Here is a 17,847-nt window from a genome sequence, read left to right as displayed (position 1 = left end):
TTACTATTCTTCTAGGACACCATAAAGTTTAATATATATTTTCACTCCATGTTAGGTACTATATTCTAATTTGAAAGGGACCAGAAAGCTAAAAAGAACTTATATGGGGAAAAACAAAGTTGAAGAAATCCTAACCTTTAGTTTTTTTCTGCTAATTGGAAAAAGACTTTCCTTTTGTTAGCTTTTGCATCATACACTTCTGCCTATATGTAGAATGGGTAAAGAATATCACTTGAGAATCTTTAATAGAGAATAGAAATTGTAGATTGGCAGCTTGCAAACTTGATTTGGCCTGAAAACATGTTTATTTTGGTTTGTACAGTTCTGCTTTGTTTTTTGTTTTGTTTTGTTTTTAATTAAGGTGAAAGTCAGCATTTTAAAGTGTACCATTCAGTGGTTTTTTGTATATTCACAATGTTGTGCAGCCATCACCACCATCTAATTATAGAACATTTCCATCACCCCATGAAGAAACCCTGTAACAGTTAAGCAGTCACTTGCTGCTTTTTACCTACCCCTATGACTGAATAATATTTCCTTGTATAGATATACCACATTTTGTTAATTCATTCATGAGGTGATGAACATTTGAGTTGTTTCCACTTTTTGGCTATTATTTTTTTTTTTTTTTTATTTGACAGAGAGAGACACAGCAAGAGAGGGAACACAAGTAGGAGGAGTGGGAGAGGGAGAAGCAGGCTTCCTGCGGAGTAGGGAGCCCGATGCGGGGCTCGATCCCAGGACCCTGGGATCATGACCTGAGCCGAAGGCAGACGCTTAACGACTGAGCCACCCAGGCACCCCTTTGGCTATTATTAATAATGCCATCATGAACATTCATATACAGATTTTTGTGGGAACATGTTTTTTCACATGTGTGTTTTTTTTTTTATTTGAATTTGCTATGAACATTTAAAATTGGAAATTAGAAGAGCTGCTAACAATGGAGCATTATTTTTGCCTATCAACAGTGAGCTGTACCTGAGTAATGTTTGACTCTCCTTAGAATTTGCATTCTCCTGTTTACCTCAGTCCTCTCTCTGTCCGCTAAAATTGGGCTTAATCTCAGTTGCTTAGCCTAGTACTTATATTTTGTTTTTCTTATGATATAAAGTAAAAAAATTACTATATTCATGTGTCTATCAAATATTGAAAAAACAAGAGAAAGGAAAATGGGAGAGGCGACTTGTTGGCAGCAGTGAAGGATATTCCTGCAATTATAATAGGTAAAGTAAGCTACAGATGATTCTCTCGTGGCCATTACTAACTTGATATCTGATATAAAACTTAAATTCAACATGGCAAAATAATACAACTTAATGTAGTATCTTAGCCTGCCCTGTCTGCCATAACAAGATATGAGGCTTGGTGACTTAAACAACGGAAATTTATTTTCCCCCAGTTTTAGAGGCTAGAAGTCCCAGATTGGGGTGCCAGCAGACCAGGTTCTGTGAAGGCTTCCTTCCTGGCTTACAAATGGCTGCCTTCTCTCTGCCTCAGATGGCCTCTTCTATTTGTGTGTGTGGTGAGAGAGTGATCTGGTGTTTTTCCTTTTCTTATAAGGGTACCAGCTCTATTGGATTAGGGCTCTACCTTTTTTATATCATTTAACAATAATTACCTCACTAAGAGCCCTATCTCCAAATACAGTCACATTGGGGATGGGGGCTTTAACATGAATTTAAGGGGGGAATAATTCAGTCCATACATGTAGTATTATGAAACAGTCCCATAGTAATATGGGTAATGGAAAAGATACCTGATAGAGAAATTAGGAGGGATAAGGGGAGAACTGCAATTTTAAGATTTGTTTCTTATGCTAAGATGAGCAGTTATATATATATATTTTTTTTTTTCTTTTCTTTGAATTCCAGTGTACTTAAACATACAGTGTTATATTAGTTTCAGGTATACAATATAGTGATTGAGCAATTCCATTTATTACTCAATGGTCGATGAGCAGTTACAGATTTTTAAGAAAATACTACATGTGCATCAAAACCTTTTTTTTTTTTTTAATGTTGAGTTTGGGTCCAGTAAAAAATGTGTCCCAACTAGACTGAGCATTTATATACATAAGTGCAATTGCAAATGCTCTTGCTCATAGTGAATAGATTACTAGGAACAAAAGGACAAGAAGTTAAGACATTTGTTGTATTTTGTATTGTAGCTGATGAAAGCACATATAATAATATTACCCATAGTGATTTATTTGTAGCATCGATTAATCTTTTTAAATGAGAAGAGCCAATTTGGATATGGTTCTGGAATGAGCCCCAACTTTAGGAGATGGCTTTTTTGTGAATTGAGGGGAAGTTTTTAAATACAAATGTAGGGGCACTGGGCTGGCTCAGTTGGTGGAGCATGTGACTTTTGATCTTGGGGTTGTGGGTTTGATCCCCACGTTGCGTGTAGCAATTACTTAAAAATAAAATCTTAAAAAAAAATTTACACAGGTCATACTTAGAAAAAGTTACCTAGACGTGATCCTCCTTTGGCTGTTGTGATCATAATATCTGATACAAAGCTTAAATTTGAGATGATGACATTTTGTAAAGACATAGCTTTTTTTTTTTTTTTAAGATTTTATTTATTTATTTGAGAGAGAGAGAGCACAAGCAGGGGGAGTGGCAGGGAGAGGGAGAAGCAGACTCCCCGCTGAGCAAGGAGCCTGATGAGGGGCTCAATCCCAGGACACTGGGATCATGACCTGAGCTGAAGGCAGATGCTTAACTGACTGAGCCACCCACGCGCCCCAGAACATGAGGCTTTTAAGAGAAAGCAGTTCCCATACCTACTCAGTGTGAATCTGATACTTGCTTCTGAAGTCAGATGGGAGAAGATAGGTCTTGGATGGCCACATGAGCTGCTGTATAGACTGTGCAAAGCCTGTACCTGTTTATAAGCTCCAACTTCTGCTGGCATGCTCTTAGACTCATGCCAGGTGTGATCTGTGGTAGTCTTGTGAGTCTGAATGCTTAGCTGAACTGAAGAAGACTCCTGGGGGGCACTGCAGATCATCAAGCCTCATAGTACAGAAAAATATTATGTTGTATAGTTCATTCATTACACAAAAAATTGATTCACCTATGAGTCAGGCTCTAAGAACTTATCCAGTTCAAAAGGTTAATTACCATGACTGTGACATATTTCACTTTTAAACTTTTTTACACGAAGAAACACCCATATAATGACATAGTGAACTTTTGTTCTTTTGCCTTTAAAAATGCTATGTGTTGGGACACCTGTGGCCCACAGATGGCTTAGCCATGATGTGGTGCTAAGAAGCCTTAGCGGGGGTGGATTGTGACTTTTTAATATCATATACATGAAAAAAAAATCTACACCTTATCAACTAAATATTTCTCAAAGACTCAAGTTGGCAATAAAATTGAGACACTTTGGATATTGTAATTTTATTAGTTGATTCACTCGTTTTTCATGAACTTGATTGAATAGGAAATGTAGTAGATACAGAATAATCTGGCCCACTTTCCTACACTGTAGTTGGTATCCAGAAATGGAAATGACGGCCTGAATTCTGAAATAGTTTCTCTGACTTCAAACTTTTTTTTTTTTAAGATTTTATTTATTTATTTGGCAGAGAGAGAGACAGCAAGAGAGGGAACACAAGCAGGGGGAGTGGGAGAGGGAGAAGCAGGCTTCCCGCCGAGCAGGGAGCCCGATGCGGGGCTCAATCGCAGGACCCCGGGATCGTGACCTGAGCCGAAGGCAGATGCCTAACGACTGAGCCACCCAGGCGCCCCTTAATTTCCCTTCTTAAGTTTGAAGTCAGAGGGGTGCTTGGGTGGCTCATTCCTGCTCGGCAGGAAGTCTGCTTCTCCCTCTCCCACTCCCCCTGCTTGTGTTCCCTCTCTTGCTGTCTCTCTCTCTCTCTGCCAAATAAATAAATAAAATCTTTAAAAAAAAAAAAAGGAAAATGAATGTTGTTCAGTTTGCCTTTCTAAAGTAATATAAACCAAAGTTTACTAGTACAGTACTGAAAACTAAATAATGATGGCATTCAATTATAAAAATTATGTGAAAATCCTGAGAGTAGATTCCCTGTATACAAAATTCTGTCAGTGTTTGCTAATACTTCGTGCTCACCAGCAGCTGTTTACTGGCATAAAGTATATAGTAGTAAACTCCCTATTAAATGACTCAAGGCTAAACTCTGTATTGCATATAACAGTGCTAAGTACTAGATCCAACACTGTCGTAATGACCAGCCCCCGTTCCCGGAAACAGTGATCCAGTTTCTGATCCAAATCAAAGGAATAATGAATTAAGAAATAAAATAATAAAACTTTAGTAGCTTTTTAAAATTTAAAATATAATCACCAACATTATACATGTTTATATTGTGTTCAGTAAAAACAGAATTTAATTATATTTCTAACTTTATGTTTTTCTTACGCCTCATTTATGTTTTCTTGCCTGGCTCCTGTGGCCATTAGAGTTTGTAACGCCTTCTATGGGGGGGGCGGTACTAATTGTTACAGCTACAAAGAAAGGTTTTGATATGATATGGGTGTTTAATTTAGAGACTTATGGATGGGTTTTAAAATGTCCTTGTAGTTGGCACAAAATAATCTTTTATATTACCATGTTAAATATTGTTTCACTACAGAAAAGTATAGAGAGAGCAGATAAATACAGGTGTTATTGTCACCTTGTTACAATATCTTAAATAGTTTCCTTTATAAAAACAAAAGAAAATGTACTATTTTTATCATCACCATCATTCCTTCTTTATGTTAGGCCTGCCTTAAATTGTCAGGATAAAGGACAAAATACATTGAAGTTTGCATTTCTTTTATTTTTATGCCAGGAACAATAGGACACAGATCATGTTGCTTCTTATGTGAATGATTTGTGCTTGCTGGAGAGGGAAAGAGAAAAGCAAAAGAAATCTTATGATTAGATTAACTATTGGCATTCTGATTAAGTTTGTTGTGACTTGAATTAGAACGAAGAATTAAAGTTACCATTCACAGTTGGAAAATGGCAGTGGTATGGCTTTTGAGTCTCTACAAATTCCTTCATTAAAGGAACATATTAATGGCAAAAATTTAGAACTAGCCAGTATCTGAAACTAAGGTCTTTTTTTTTTTTTTTTTTTTTTTTTTTAAAGATTTTATTTATTTATTTGAGAGAGAGAGAATGAGAGAGAGCACATGAGAGGCGGGAGGGTCAGAAGGAGAAGCAGACTCCCTGCCGAGCAGGGAGCCTGATGCGGGACTCGATCCAGGGACTCCAGGATCATGACCTGAGCCGAAGGCAGTCGCTTAACCAACTGAGCCACCCAGGCGCCCTGAAACTAAGGTCTTAAAGGGGCTCGGGGGTACTGTGGGCCTTGGGAGTTCTCAGACTTTTCCAGGCAAACCTCCCTTCCAGAATAAACTCCACACTGAGCTTTGTCCAAACTGCTAGGAATAGAATCCAAATTAAATCCAATTTAAGCATGCAAAAAAGAAGCTTCAAATAAAAGTATGAGAGAGGAATAGAGTTCATTCATCTCATTAAGTAAATCACTTTAAATTTGAATATCTCACAAAAATAACAGATGGGGAACTCTAGAGCTATGAAATTAGAAAAACTATCTATTTGACATAAAAATAAGCAACTAAAAAGGATCAAAGTAAATCCCACAGGATTATAAGAACAAAAGAAAATAAGCAGAAAAACATCACTGCAGAGAATAAAAGCTTATCCTAAAGACATTCCCACAAAATGTGAAAACTAACTTCAAAGGTGGTAGAACTCAGAAGAGTCAAGATTTCTCACAAATCTAGAAGAAACATCGGAGTGGACAAACTCAAGGATTAGTGCCTTTACAAAATAGCAAATGGAAAGCTATATATATTTTTTAATCAAAAAGAAATGAAAGATAAAGATTTGACAGAAAGAGATAAGGATTTGAAGATGGGAAAGAAAATCCAACAAGGGTCAACAAAAAAGAAAACCAAAACCAGAGCAAGGGAACAGACAAAAATATTGAAGTCTGTGCTTAACAAAACCTCCTGAAACAAAGTTGTTAGGCTGCATGTTGAAAAGGCACTGCGTACCTTGGAAAATGAACCCAGAACAACCAACATCAAGACATATTCCAGTAAAATTACTGGGATTTGAAGAAGAAAGGCTCCGGTTATCCAGGCAAAAAGACCACGTGACATACAGCAGAATGAAAATCAGACTGCCATCACTGTATTTGAAAGCAATGCTTTATGATAGAATAAAATGCCATAACACAATTAAGGCAACAAAAATGTGACCCAGGGATTATGTTTCCAGCCAAACTGGCTTTCAAATAAAGACTGCAGATAAACTTAATATCTAAGGTCTGTTTTAGAAATCTTCAAGCAAATGAGCTTCAGATAGCCAGAATGACTAACATAATATCAGTGGTGAGTGCTTTCAAAATACATAAAAATATATTCATTTTTTGGCTTAATAATTCATATATATGTTTCCTGCTTCTGTTTATGGGAGAACTCTAAGAACAGTGATACCCCAGTAGTACTGTGTACTCTTGGTCTCCAGATTAATATCATTCTCCAATAAAAGGAACCAGCGCTCTTTAGATTGATTCTGGCGACGGGCAGGGAGAATACAAGATGAGCCTCAGACATCATACAATGCCGAGACTAAGGACGTGCTCAAAAAAGAATTTGGGCATATCAGTAGTACACAGGTGCCAATAAGAAGCAGCTCTCGGTAGTGAAAGCAGAAACTGTTTTAGCTACAAATTTATATTAATGATAGATTTAAACCATAGATTTAAATAAATGTCCATGAGTTCTACTTAATGTAAGTACATAATTGTGTAAGTAAGTAAATAGAGGTGAAGGGACAGCCTTCCCTGCTGACAAATATTGGTTAGGAATGAAGGAAATACAAAATCACCATTTGGGAAACACTACAATAATAGTTGTTGCAGGCAAGATCTCTGACAGATGCTAAAATCAGTGGGTTACAATTTATGGAGCAACAGAATATTAGCATAATTTCAGTGAGCTCCCCAAGATATCTACCTGTTATAAGGAGAAAAATGGTGACTTCATAGTGTATTAACCAGCCAACAGCACCTTAACTAAATGAGCAGGCATTGATGTCCTGTATTCTCTGATACAATGCACAGCATCTCTTTTGTGGGATTTTTGTCAAAAATATATAATCTCAATCTAATCTTGAGAAAACATTTAAAAGCCAAAATTAAGAGGTATTCTACAAAATTACTGTGTCAGAGTCAGAAGAAACAAGGAAAGAATGAGGAACGGTCACACATTGGAGGAGACAAGAGCAAACAAGAACAAAATGAGTCCTGGATTCTTAAATGGAAAGGACATTGGGGAAAAACTGGCAAAATTTAAATAAAATCTGTTTAATTAATAGTATTTTACTAATGTTAGTTTCCTGATTTTGATAATTGTACTATAGGTATCTAAGTTGTTAACTTTAGGAAAAACAGGGTGAAGGTGTACTTGAACTATTTTTGTAACATATCTGTATGTCTAAATTTATTTCAAAATAAGATTTTAAAAACAATGTTGTTGGGTGAGCATTAAATTTGTAGTTACATGTACCTAAATCTACGTGGCAGATATGAGAAAGGATATGTAGTCTTTAATGGATATGTGTTTTGACGGTGGAGCTAGAGTAAGACAGATGGAGAAAAAATGGGAAGAGTACACACAAATACCTCTTAACTTTTTATTAAATCATTGATGATGGTGTCAATGCTGTTATTCTGAGAATGTTTTGTATCTAGCATGAGAAAAAAATAATAACTAATATTTTAATTATATCACCCGTGTTGTCCTTTAAAACCAAGATTCTCGAGGGGGGGATTATAAGATGTAAGATAGAAGATATTAAGAAAACACTGAAATAGCATTATGAATTTATGAATTATTTTTATTAAAAAATATATACATATATTTTCTAGTTCTGTCCACTGGAAAAACTTAGAAACAGTGTCCAACCCAATAGTAGTGATCAGCCTTAACACCTAGATTGTGTTTGTGAAAAAGTTTCCCACCAATTCAGAGGCATAATGAGAATGAGCCAAGAAACATTTTATCATTCCAGGTAGTGTGGATGTTATCAAGTCATGTCAAAAAGACTCAAGAGCCAGGGCACCTAGATGGCTTGGTCGGTTAAGTATCTAACTCTTGATCTCACCTCAGGTCTTGATTTCAGGGACATGAGTTCAATCCCCACACGTGTGGAGCCTACTTAAAAAAAAAACAGACTCAAGAGCCAGCTTAAAGAGATCATAATTGAATATGCTTAAATCCATTATTTCATTATGATACTAAAAGAAAAATTGGTTACCTTTGAAGAATGCCAGTGGCGATCAAATTATGGTTTTGAAAATTGTTAAATAAAAGAATCAAACACTTATCCTTCCTTTTCTATATGTACTGTACCACCATATAACAAAATAGTGAATTTGTAAAGTTTATAGATTTTATTCCAATAAGTCACTGATGAAGGAATGATAGATTGGGAATATCACCATTTTGCAGTTCCTGATAAAGGTTTTAGATAGTGAGCATCAGTATCAACATCACAAAAAGAGAGAAATAATCAGACATTAAGGCCCATCACTGAAGTAGTTTTGCCCCCAAAATTGAACTTGAATCTGATGAAGGCTATAGATCAAAGTGACGATTTAAGGGACAGAAAGGGCAGAGGAGCATGCGAGTACAAGTCAGCGTAATCCAGAAATTATAGGACAAATGATTCAGTGACTTGAACAAATAAACTGCAAGAAAAGTAAAGGATGGAGGGGACAACAGAAAATTAAAGGGACAGAAAAAGGAAAATAATACACAGGTAAAACTAAAATAAGGATGTGCTTAACATAAAAGTCAAGTTAATGGTTTTTCTTGGTAGGGAGAGGGAATTCTTGGGAAGAGGCATGTGTAAGGCTTGCAGAATAGCTGGCAAGGTCCTATTTCCTATTTGCCTTCTAATAATTTATTAATCTGTTATTTGTTTTGTGTGGCTTTCTTTATTTTGTTATAGTTAATTATAAAAAAAAATCCTCTGTCAGATATCTACTGTGTAATTTTTAAATAAATTATAAAAGAATTGGCATCAGGGGTGCCTGGGTGGCTCAGTGGGTAAGCATCTGCCTTCTGCTTTAGGTCATGATCTCAGGGTCCTGGCATCAAGCCCCTTGCTGGGCTCCCTGCTCCGTGGGGAACCTGCTTCTCCCTCTGCCTGTCACTTCCCCTGACTGTGCTCTCTCTCGCTCTCTCTCTCTCTCTCTCTGTCAAATAAATAAATAAATAATTTTAAAATTGACACCAATTCATATCCCTTTAGCATGTAGTAAATTGGTCGTACTGCTGTGTTAGTGTAGGCAGCTCCTCTTATTTGTCCATTAGGTACATGATATTGATAAAATCAAATGATAATTGCAATATTTTGAGCCCCTTTTGGAAACTGTAAAATCTGTCAACATCTTTAAAATGGTGAAAAGTTTCTTTGCCAAGCAAAATATTTCAGTTGCAAAAATATATTCCTCTCATAAGCATGGTTGATACTTTACCTGTAATATTTCATTCATTCATTCCAATCAACAAATATTTATTGAGTACTTGGAATAAACCTGTAAACAAAATCAATCAACTTCTAGCCTTCATGACACTTACATAATATGGGGAGGTAGACAATAAACAAGATCAGTAAATACATAGTATATTAGATGATGATAAGGAGCTATGGAGGTAAAATAATTTGGGGGATGAGGGAGGGTGTAACTTTAGATTGGGGGTTAGAAAAGGACTCACTGAAAATGTGACACTTGAGTAAAAACTAAAGGGTTGGCAAGAGCAAGCCATGCAGATACCCGAGGAAAAGGTTTTTTTAAGCAGACAGAAACAAATGCAAGACCCTGAGGGGGAAGCATTGTCTACTTAATATGTTAGAGCAGAGATTGGCAGAGTAGGGACTGCAGGCTAAATACGGCCTGCTATTCTTTGTTTTTTGTTTAAAGATTTTATTTATTCATTTGAGAGAGAGAGAGTGTGCACGCGCACAGGTGGGGGGAGGGGCACAAGGGGAGGGACAGCGTGAAGCCCACATGGGGCATGATCCCAAGACCCTGGGATTATGACCTCAGCCACCCAGGTGCCACCTGGCCTGCTTTTCTTTTGTTAATTAGATGTATTGATTCTTTTAGTATCTTATTGTCCATAGTTGCTGTCTTACTACAAAGGTAGAGTTGATTAGTTGGTATACAGACTAAAATATTTACTGTCTGACCCTTTACAGAATAAATTTGCTGGCTCCTGTTTTATAGCAAGGTGAGTAATACAGCTGACACAGAATGAGTGAGGGGTATTCTAATACAGGAGGAAATGAGGTCAGGGAGGTCAGGCTATGGGAGGTGGGGGAGAGGGGTGCAGAGGTTGTATAGGGCCTTGTGGTTTATTGAGAATGTTGATTTTGAGTCTGAATAAAATGAGATGACCTTGAAAAGCTTTTATCATGAATTCTCTTGAAATAATTCCCAAACTATTCTTGTTTCTCTCCTTGGTCTTCTTTATTTACTTGGCATAGGACAGCCACTGAGGTCCCATTAAAACAAGTGAGATGACAGCACTGTTTGAAACCCTTCCTGGGGGGCCTGCAGGGCTCAGTCAGTTGAGTGGCTGCCTTCAGCTTGGGTCATGGTCTCAGGGTCCTGGGATTGAGCCCTCCATTGGGCTCCCTGCTCAGCAGGAGCCTGCTTCTCCCTCTCACTCTCCCTCTGTGCGCTCGCGCTCTCTCTCTCTCAAATAAATAAATAAAAATATTTTTTAAAAAATAAATTTAAAAAATAAAACCCTTCCTGAGTAGACTGGAGGAGATGAGATCCAAAAAATAGGTAGAAGGATTGGCCTTAGCTTAAAATAGCATCTCTATTTTAACAGGAGTAGGTTTACAGGTCAGGTGATGAGAAGGAGCATTCTGCCTCATGGCTTCTATTTTCTCTGTGAAATGGAGGACGGAATCATCTGAAAATGTGGACATAGCAGAGAGATCACAGGTTTAAGGATAGTGAAGAACATTGAAATAGTTATTGCTAGAGAAAAGGGGGAAGGTTACTGGCAGTGTCAGTGTCTCAGGGATAGCTGGTGACCATGAATTTATTGTAATACCAGTCTTATTCCCAGTAGCTGATATAGATCTCTGCCCATGATAGATGCGTTGTGCCTGTTTACTGCCAATTAATTTTGAATATATGTTAAAAAGGTAAATGTAAACTTACCTAAATTCATGAATGCTAAATCTGAAGAGTTGCTTTTGTGGTCCAGATTAGATTTGCATTGCTCTGCTATTTAATGTTCCTTAAGCCCTAATTGGCTGTCTTGCAAAATGGTCAACACATTTTACTCTGGTTGATAAACAGAATGAGAGATGGTTCCAGAGAAATTTAGCAGTACCATTGTAGAAACAGCAGTGTACATATTTAATTTTAATGACAAGTCAGCATGAATGGGAATAGTGTGACCAGCTGTTCTCCTTTGTCTAGGATTGTCTGTTTTATCATGGCAAGTCCCATGTCCTAGAAAACCCCTCAGTCCTGGGCAAACCAGGGTTTCTTATAATTGGGTTGCTTATAGTTTATCTCACTGTAAAGATAATACATGTTCGCTCTAGAAAACTTGGAGAAGTGTAAAGCAAAAAATAAAAATTATTCATTATCTTGTGACCAAGAGGGAAAACCACTGTTAATATTGTTATTTCTTTCTTTCCAGTGCTTATTTTAGGCATGGTTGTTTATTTATTTATTAGAATTGAGATTATGTGATAAATGCAATTATATATCCTACTTTTTATACTTCTTCTACTATGAGGATTTTCCCACGTCTTTAAACATTCCTTAAAGAAGGGCGCCTGGGTGGCTCAGTCGTTAAGCGTCTGCCTTTGGCTCAGGTCATGATCCCAGGGTCCTGGGATTGAGCCCTGTATCAGGCTCTCTGCTCAGCAGAGAGCCTGCTTCTCCCTCTGCTTCTCACCCTGCTCATGCTCTCTCTCTCTCTCTCTCTCTCTCTCTCTCAAATAAGTAAAGCAGTATGCAAACACAGGAGGGGGAGTGGTTAATTCTTAGTGCCGGAAAAACTCAGATAAAACTGTATAAAATCCAGTGATGTTTTAACTGGGCTTGACAGATGTAAGATTTTGCCAATACTGTAATAAAATAATGATTATGATATTATGATTAGTAATGATTATCATTGAATGCTTACCATGGGCTTGACAGATGTAAGATTTTGTCAATAATGTAATAATAATAATGATTATCATTTAATGCGTCCTTCAGTAATCATTAGCAATCATGGGGGATAAGTTATTGATATTTTTAATTGTTTTACAAATTGGGAAAGAGAGGAATGAGGAGGTAAAGAAGAGTAGAAATGGCTTTCTAAGCAATGATGGCATTTTTGGGAAACCCTGCATTTTCTAATGTGGCTAAAGTTTATGGTAAGAAGGAGCCAAATAATGAATAATAACAATAATAACAGCTCCCAAATATTGGACAGAGTGCTTCACGGGCTTCATTAAAAAGGGAAAAAAAAAAAGCCCTCACAACAATTTCTTTCCTTTCCTTTCCTTTCCTTTGTTCTTTCTTTCTTTCTTTCTTTCTTTTTCTTTCTTTCTTTCTGTCTTTCTTTCTTTGAGGGGAGAGGGTGAGGGGAGAGTACATGTTGAGGGAGGGGCAGAGAGAGAGGGAGAGAATCCTCAAGCAGACTCTGCCAAGCACAGATCCTGACTCGGGGCTCAATCCCATGACCCTGGGATCATGACCTGAGCCGAAACCAGGAATCGGACACTTAACTGACAGAGCCACCCAGGCACCCCTCACAGCAGTTTCGTGACGATAGGTATTTTTATTTCACTTTGAGTTTAGAGTCTAAAGAAATGTAGGAAGATAGTTTCCCCAAGGTCTCGTAACTAGCCAGTTTGGAAGTGGCACTAGAGCATTAAAGTTTGTCTGACTCATATCTTCTTAATTTTTAATGAAATTGTTCAAATAAACAACATAGTATAACTAACACTTAGATATTGCTAAAATTTGCTTTTGATTAAAAATGTTATAGAAGCAGATATTTTCCCCTCATTTTCCATTCCATTCCTTTTCCCTCCTTTTCTAGGCATGGCCCCACAGTCCTGTGAATCATTCTTATACATACGTTTATGATTTTGCTACATACGTATGTAGCCATATCAATATATAGCCTCATTTTATGCATTTTATAACTTCTGCGAATACATGTTCGCTCCTTTTGCATCTTGCTATTTTCATTCATCATTCTGTTTCTGAAATTTAGCCATACTGATCCATGTAATTTGTTTCTTTTCTATTATTTGCTATATAGTGGTTATTCATTTTCCTATTTGATGGATATTTAGATTATTTCTAATTTTGCAGTTTTATAGCAGTGCTGTAATAAATACTCATGTTTATTTTTCTATATAGTATATGTAAGTATATTTTCTATAAGCAGAATTACTCTATTATAGAGTATATTTCTTCAGGCTTTAGAGTGGATATTTCCAGCTTGCTCTTTGAAGTGTTTGTATTAATTTACCATAGGTATATAAGATTGGAGCAGACTCTGAAACCACTGTGCTATTTTAAAATTAAGTCTTGGCTTAGAAGAGGAAGATTATAAAGAAATTACACCTCATCAGGCATTAGTTACCCCTTTATCACCCAGTGGATGACAAACCCAATATATATTAAGTGGATATGGATAAATTTTGGTCAGTATGGAAAAGGAAAGGTAATAGAAAGCAAAAGTGAAAGGAAAATGTATCAGACATGATTACATTTGGCTACATGTTTGTTCAAACAGCATTGGGTTTTTTTTCTTGGAATAAAAAGTGAGGTAGTCAGTAGTCCAAGTCTGATTAAGCAGCTCCGTGAAGCCATCAAATACCCTTCCTAGTCTGCTATCCTTACAATGTGGCTTTGATTGCTCCCTCTCCATGTATTGGGTGTAGACTCTGGATAGAAAGGAGAAAGGGCAAAAGGTGTAGGTCAGCTGAACCTGGTAAGTCTCACCCAGGAGACTTCCTCATATATCTCCTTGGTCAGAACTGGATCGTATGACTCCTAGCTATAAGGTATCTAAAGAGGCAAGTACTTTACTGAACAAAAACCAGGTTCTTTTCGTAAGAAAAAAGAGGAAACATACAAAAGCATACCTTCGAGATCTTGCAGGTTTAGTTTTAGACCACCCCAGTAAAGCAAGTATCACAATAAAATGAATCAAAGGAACTTTTTGGTTTCCCAGTGATTATAAAAGTTATATTTGCACTATACTGTAGTCTGTTAAGTGTGCAATATATGTCTACAAAAACAATGTACATATCTTAATTCAAAAATACTTTATTGCTAAGAAATGCTCACCATCATCTGAGCTTGCAGTGAGTCATAATCTTTGTGCTGATGGAGGGTCTTGCCTCGATGTTGATGGATGCTGACTTATCGGGGTGATGGTTGCTGAAGGTTGGGGTGGCTGTGGCGGTTTCTTAAAATAAGACAGCAGGGGCGCCTGGGTGGCTCAGTCAGTTAAGCGTCTGTCTTCGACTCAGGTCATGATCCTGGGGTCTTGGGATCGAGTCCCGCATCAGGCTCCCTGCTCAGCAGGGAGTCTGCTTCTCCCTCTCCCTGCCACTCTGCCTACTTGTGCTCTCTCTCTGTCTGTCAAATAAATAAAATCTTAAAAAAAAAAAAAAAAGACAACAATGAAGTTTGCCACATCAGTTGACTCTTCCTTTCATCAGTGATTTCTCCCTAGCATGCAGTGCTGTTTGATATAGCATTTTACTCTCAGTAGAACTTCTTTCAAAATTGGAATCAATCATCTTAAACCCTGCCACTGCTTTATCAATTTAGTTTATGTAATATTCTAAATCCTTTCTGTCATTTCAATCATCTTCACAGCATCTTCACCAGGAGTAGTTTCCATCTCAAGAAACCACTTTCTTTGCTCATCCATAAGAAGCCACTCCTCATCTGTTCAAGTTTTATCATGAGATTACAGCAGTTCAATCCCATCTTCAGGCTCCACTTGTAATTCTAGTTTTCCTGCTATTTCTAACACATCTGCAGTTATTGCCTCCACTGAAGTCTTGAACCCCATGAGGTCATCCCTGAGGGCTGAAACCAACTTCTTCCACACTCCTGTTCATGTTGGTATTTTGACTTTTTCCTATGAGTCATAGATGTTCTTCATGGCATCTAGAATAGTAAATCCTTTTCAGAAGGTTTTCAGTTTTCTTTGCTTACATCCATCAGAGGAATCAGTATCTATGGCAGCTATAGCCTTATGAAATGTATTTCTTAAATAATAAGACTTGAAAGTGGAAATGACGCCTTGATCCATGGGCTGCAGAATGGATGTTGTATTAACGAGCATGAAAACAACATCCATCTTGTCCATCTCCATCAGAGCTCTTGGGTGACCAGGTGCACTGTCAATGAGCAGCAGTATTTTGAAAGGAATCTTTTTTTCTGAGCAGTTGGTCCCAGTAGTGGGCTTAAAATATTCAGGAAACCCTGTTGTAAACAGACATGCTATCATCCAGGCTTTGTTGTTCCCCTCATGGAGCACAGGCAGAGTAGATCTTTTGACTTTTGACATGCCTTATTAAGCTTCATCATTTCTAACTTTTGATTTAATTGGAGGGATGTGCAACTTTTCCTTTTGCTGGAACACGTAATGACTGTTTTAAGATTATTAGCTGGCCTGATTTCAGTATTGTTGTGTCTCAGGGAATAGGACGGTCCAAGGAGAAGGAGAGAGAGGGGGATGCTCAGTTGGTGGAGCAGTCAGAACACACACCCTTATCATCAGTTAAGTTGACCATCTTAAATGGGTGTGGTTCGTGGAGCCACAAAGCAATTGTAATAGTAACATCAAATGATCACTGATCACAGATTACTATAACAAATATAATATAATGAAAAACCTTGAAATATTATGATAATTACCAAAATGTGACAGAGACATGAAGTGAGCAAATGCTTTTAGAAAAATGGTGCCAATAGACTTGCTCGATGCCCAATAAAAGGAGGTATGTCTGTACTGGATAGAAACCTAGTGATGTCCTTTACAGTTAACTTTTATAGGACATTCAGTGTTTTATTCCATAGTGATTGTGGTTGGGCTGGTTGCGAAAGTACATAATAGGTGATCAGTAAATATTTGTTGAGTAAATGAATGAATCTGCTTTAAAAACCTACGGTAGATAATACTTCTCTTGAATTGCCTCAAGTTTGCCAAGCAGTGTTGCTGCTCCATTGTGAGTTTTGAAGAGAGTTTTACCTTAAGTTTTGTTTTTCAAATTTTATGTCTCTTAACTCATTTGCATTTCTTTTCCAGTTTCTTTTTAAGGAAACTTTGGGAAAATGCTTATGTAACTGAATGATCTTTTTAACCAGTTGTGATTGTGCTTGAAGGCTCATTTTCTGTAATGATTCTGTTTTCTTTGCGGTTTTAGGGACACATCTATGTAATCTAGGGGAGCTAGAGTAATAAATGTTTTCACATCTGAAAGGAATTGAGCCAAACACAAAAATACCAAGAATTTAACATTTTGGGGTTAGGAGAAATATAAGCAAAGCGTAATTTTTCAGCTCACTTACTCCAACTGTTTTATTTGTAGATGAAGAAATGAGGATCAGATAGTTTGAGACATATGCGGAATTCACTAGGTGAATTAGGATTCATGAGCCTGGGAGCCTTGAACCTAATGTTATTCCTCATTTTATTTTGCCATGTTGTTACCAAATTGGAATCAGTTAAAGTCACGGAAGAGATCTTTCTCATTCACCGTTGCCAAATGAAAACATAGTGTCATTTTACCTCAGGTCAGAGCCATAGTGAGGTCCTGAGTTGTTTTCTGAGCCAAAACATATAGAAGAATTATTAAATTGTGTTTCGTAAACCCTTAGTATTAGGTTGAAGTTATTTTTAAAAATGGTAATCAGTATTTTAATTGTTAACCAAGATGTTCATTTAATTAGATTTCCTAATAGGCTAACCAATCTCAATAATCAGGAATTTACTAAGGCTATTTTTTCAGTGGGAAGGAGAAGACACACAAATCAGATCATTAGTGTCATGTCTTTAATTTCTTTGGTGGCATGCATATATGAAATCACAACAGTGTAAAGAGTGAAAAGCAATACTAATCCTTTGTTTCAGGTTCTGAATGGTTCTTAGTGGTCCTTGAATGGTATATTTGCAAAATGAATTAAGTAAAAGAAATAGTGGTTTATAATTTAAATATTTACTCTTTTAAAGATATTGCATTATTATTTTCAAAAACATGTCCTACTTCACCTCCCTTCTATTTTATTCTGTTTTATACCTACGAAATACATTGTAACTCTGGTTTATCAATTTGGCATAATGTGTGCAAAATTTTTTGTAAAAATTACTACTTTGGTAAAACTCCATTTAGAGCTGAGTTTTTTCAGTTATAAGGATAGGGTGAAGTGATGGGAAATAGAGATGAAATTAGTATTTGAAGAATTCTGTGAAAACACTCTGCTCAGATTCTCTGAGCACTGGTTTACATTGTCTGTGCAATCTGTGTAATCCCGTTCAAAGATAATGCTGTTGGGATGCCTGGGTGGCCCAGTTGGTTAAACATGCAACTCTTGATCTCAGCTCAGGTCTTGGATCTCAGGGTTGTGAGTTTAAGCCCCACATTGGGCTCCACACTGGGCATGGAGCCTACTTAATATAAAGTAAAATAAAAATTTTTTTTAAATGCAAAAGAAATTCACAAAGATGATGCTATTTGCCAAATACGGTTTTTGCACTA

General features: G+C 37.0%; 1 protein-coding gene across 1 annotated transcript in view; it reads left to right on the top strand.

The window, feature by feature from the left end:
- The window catches only part of RSF1 (remodeling and spacing factor 1), a 165,817-nt gene that overhangs the window by 107,892 nt on the left and 40,078 nt on the right, over positions 1 to 17,847 (top strand). The gene's annotated exons all lie outside the window — the stretch shown is intronic.

This window comes from Phoca vitulina, unplaced genomic scaffold, assembly GCF_004348235.1.
Source record: "Phoca vitulina isolate PV1807 unplaced genomic scaffold, GSC_HSeal_1.0 scaffold36, whole genome shotgun sequence".
NCBI classification, from domain to species: Eukaryota; Metazoa; Chordata; class Mammalia; order Carnivora; family Phocidae; genus Phoca; species Phoca vitulina.
Note: the sequence above shows the minus strand (reverse complement) of the source record. Positions and strands in the feature narration are given on the sequence as shown.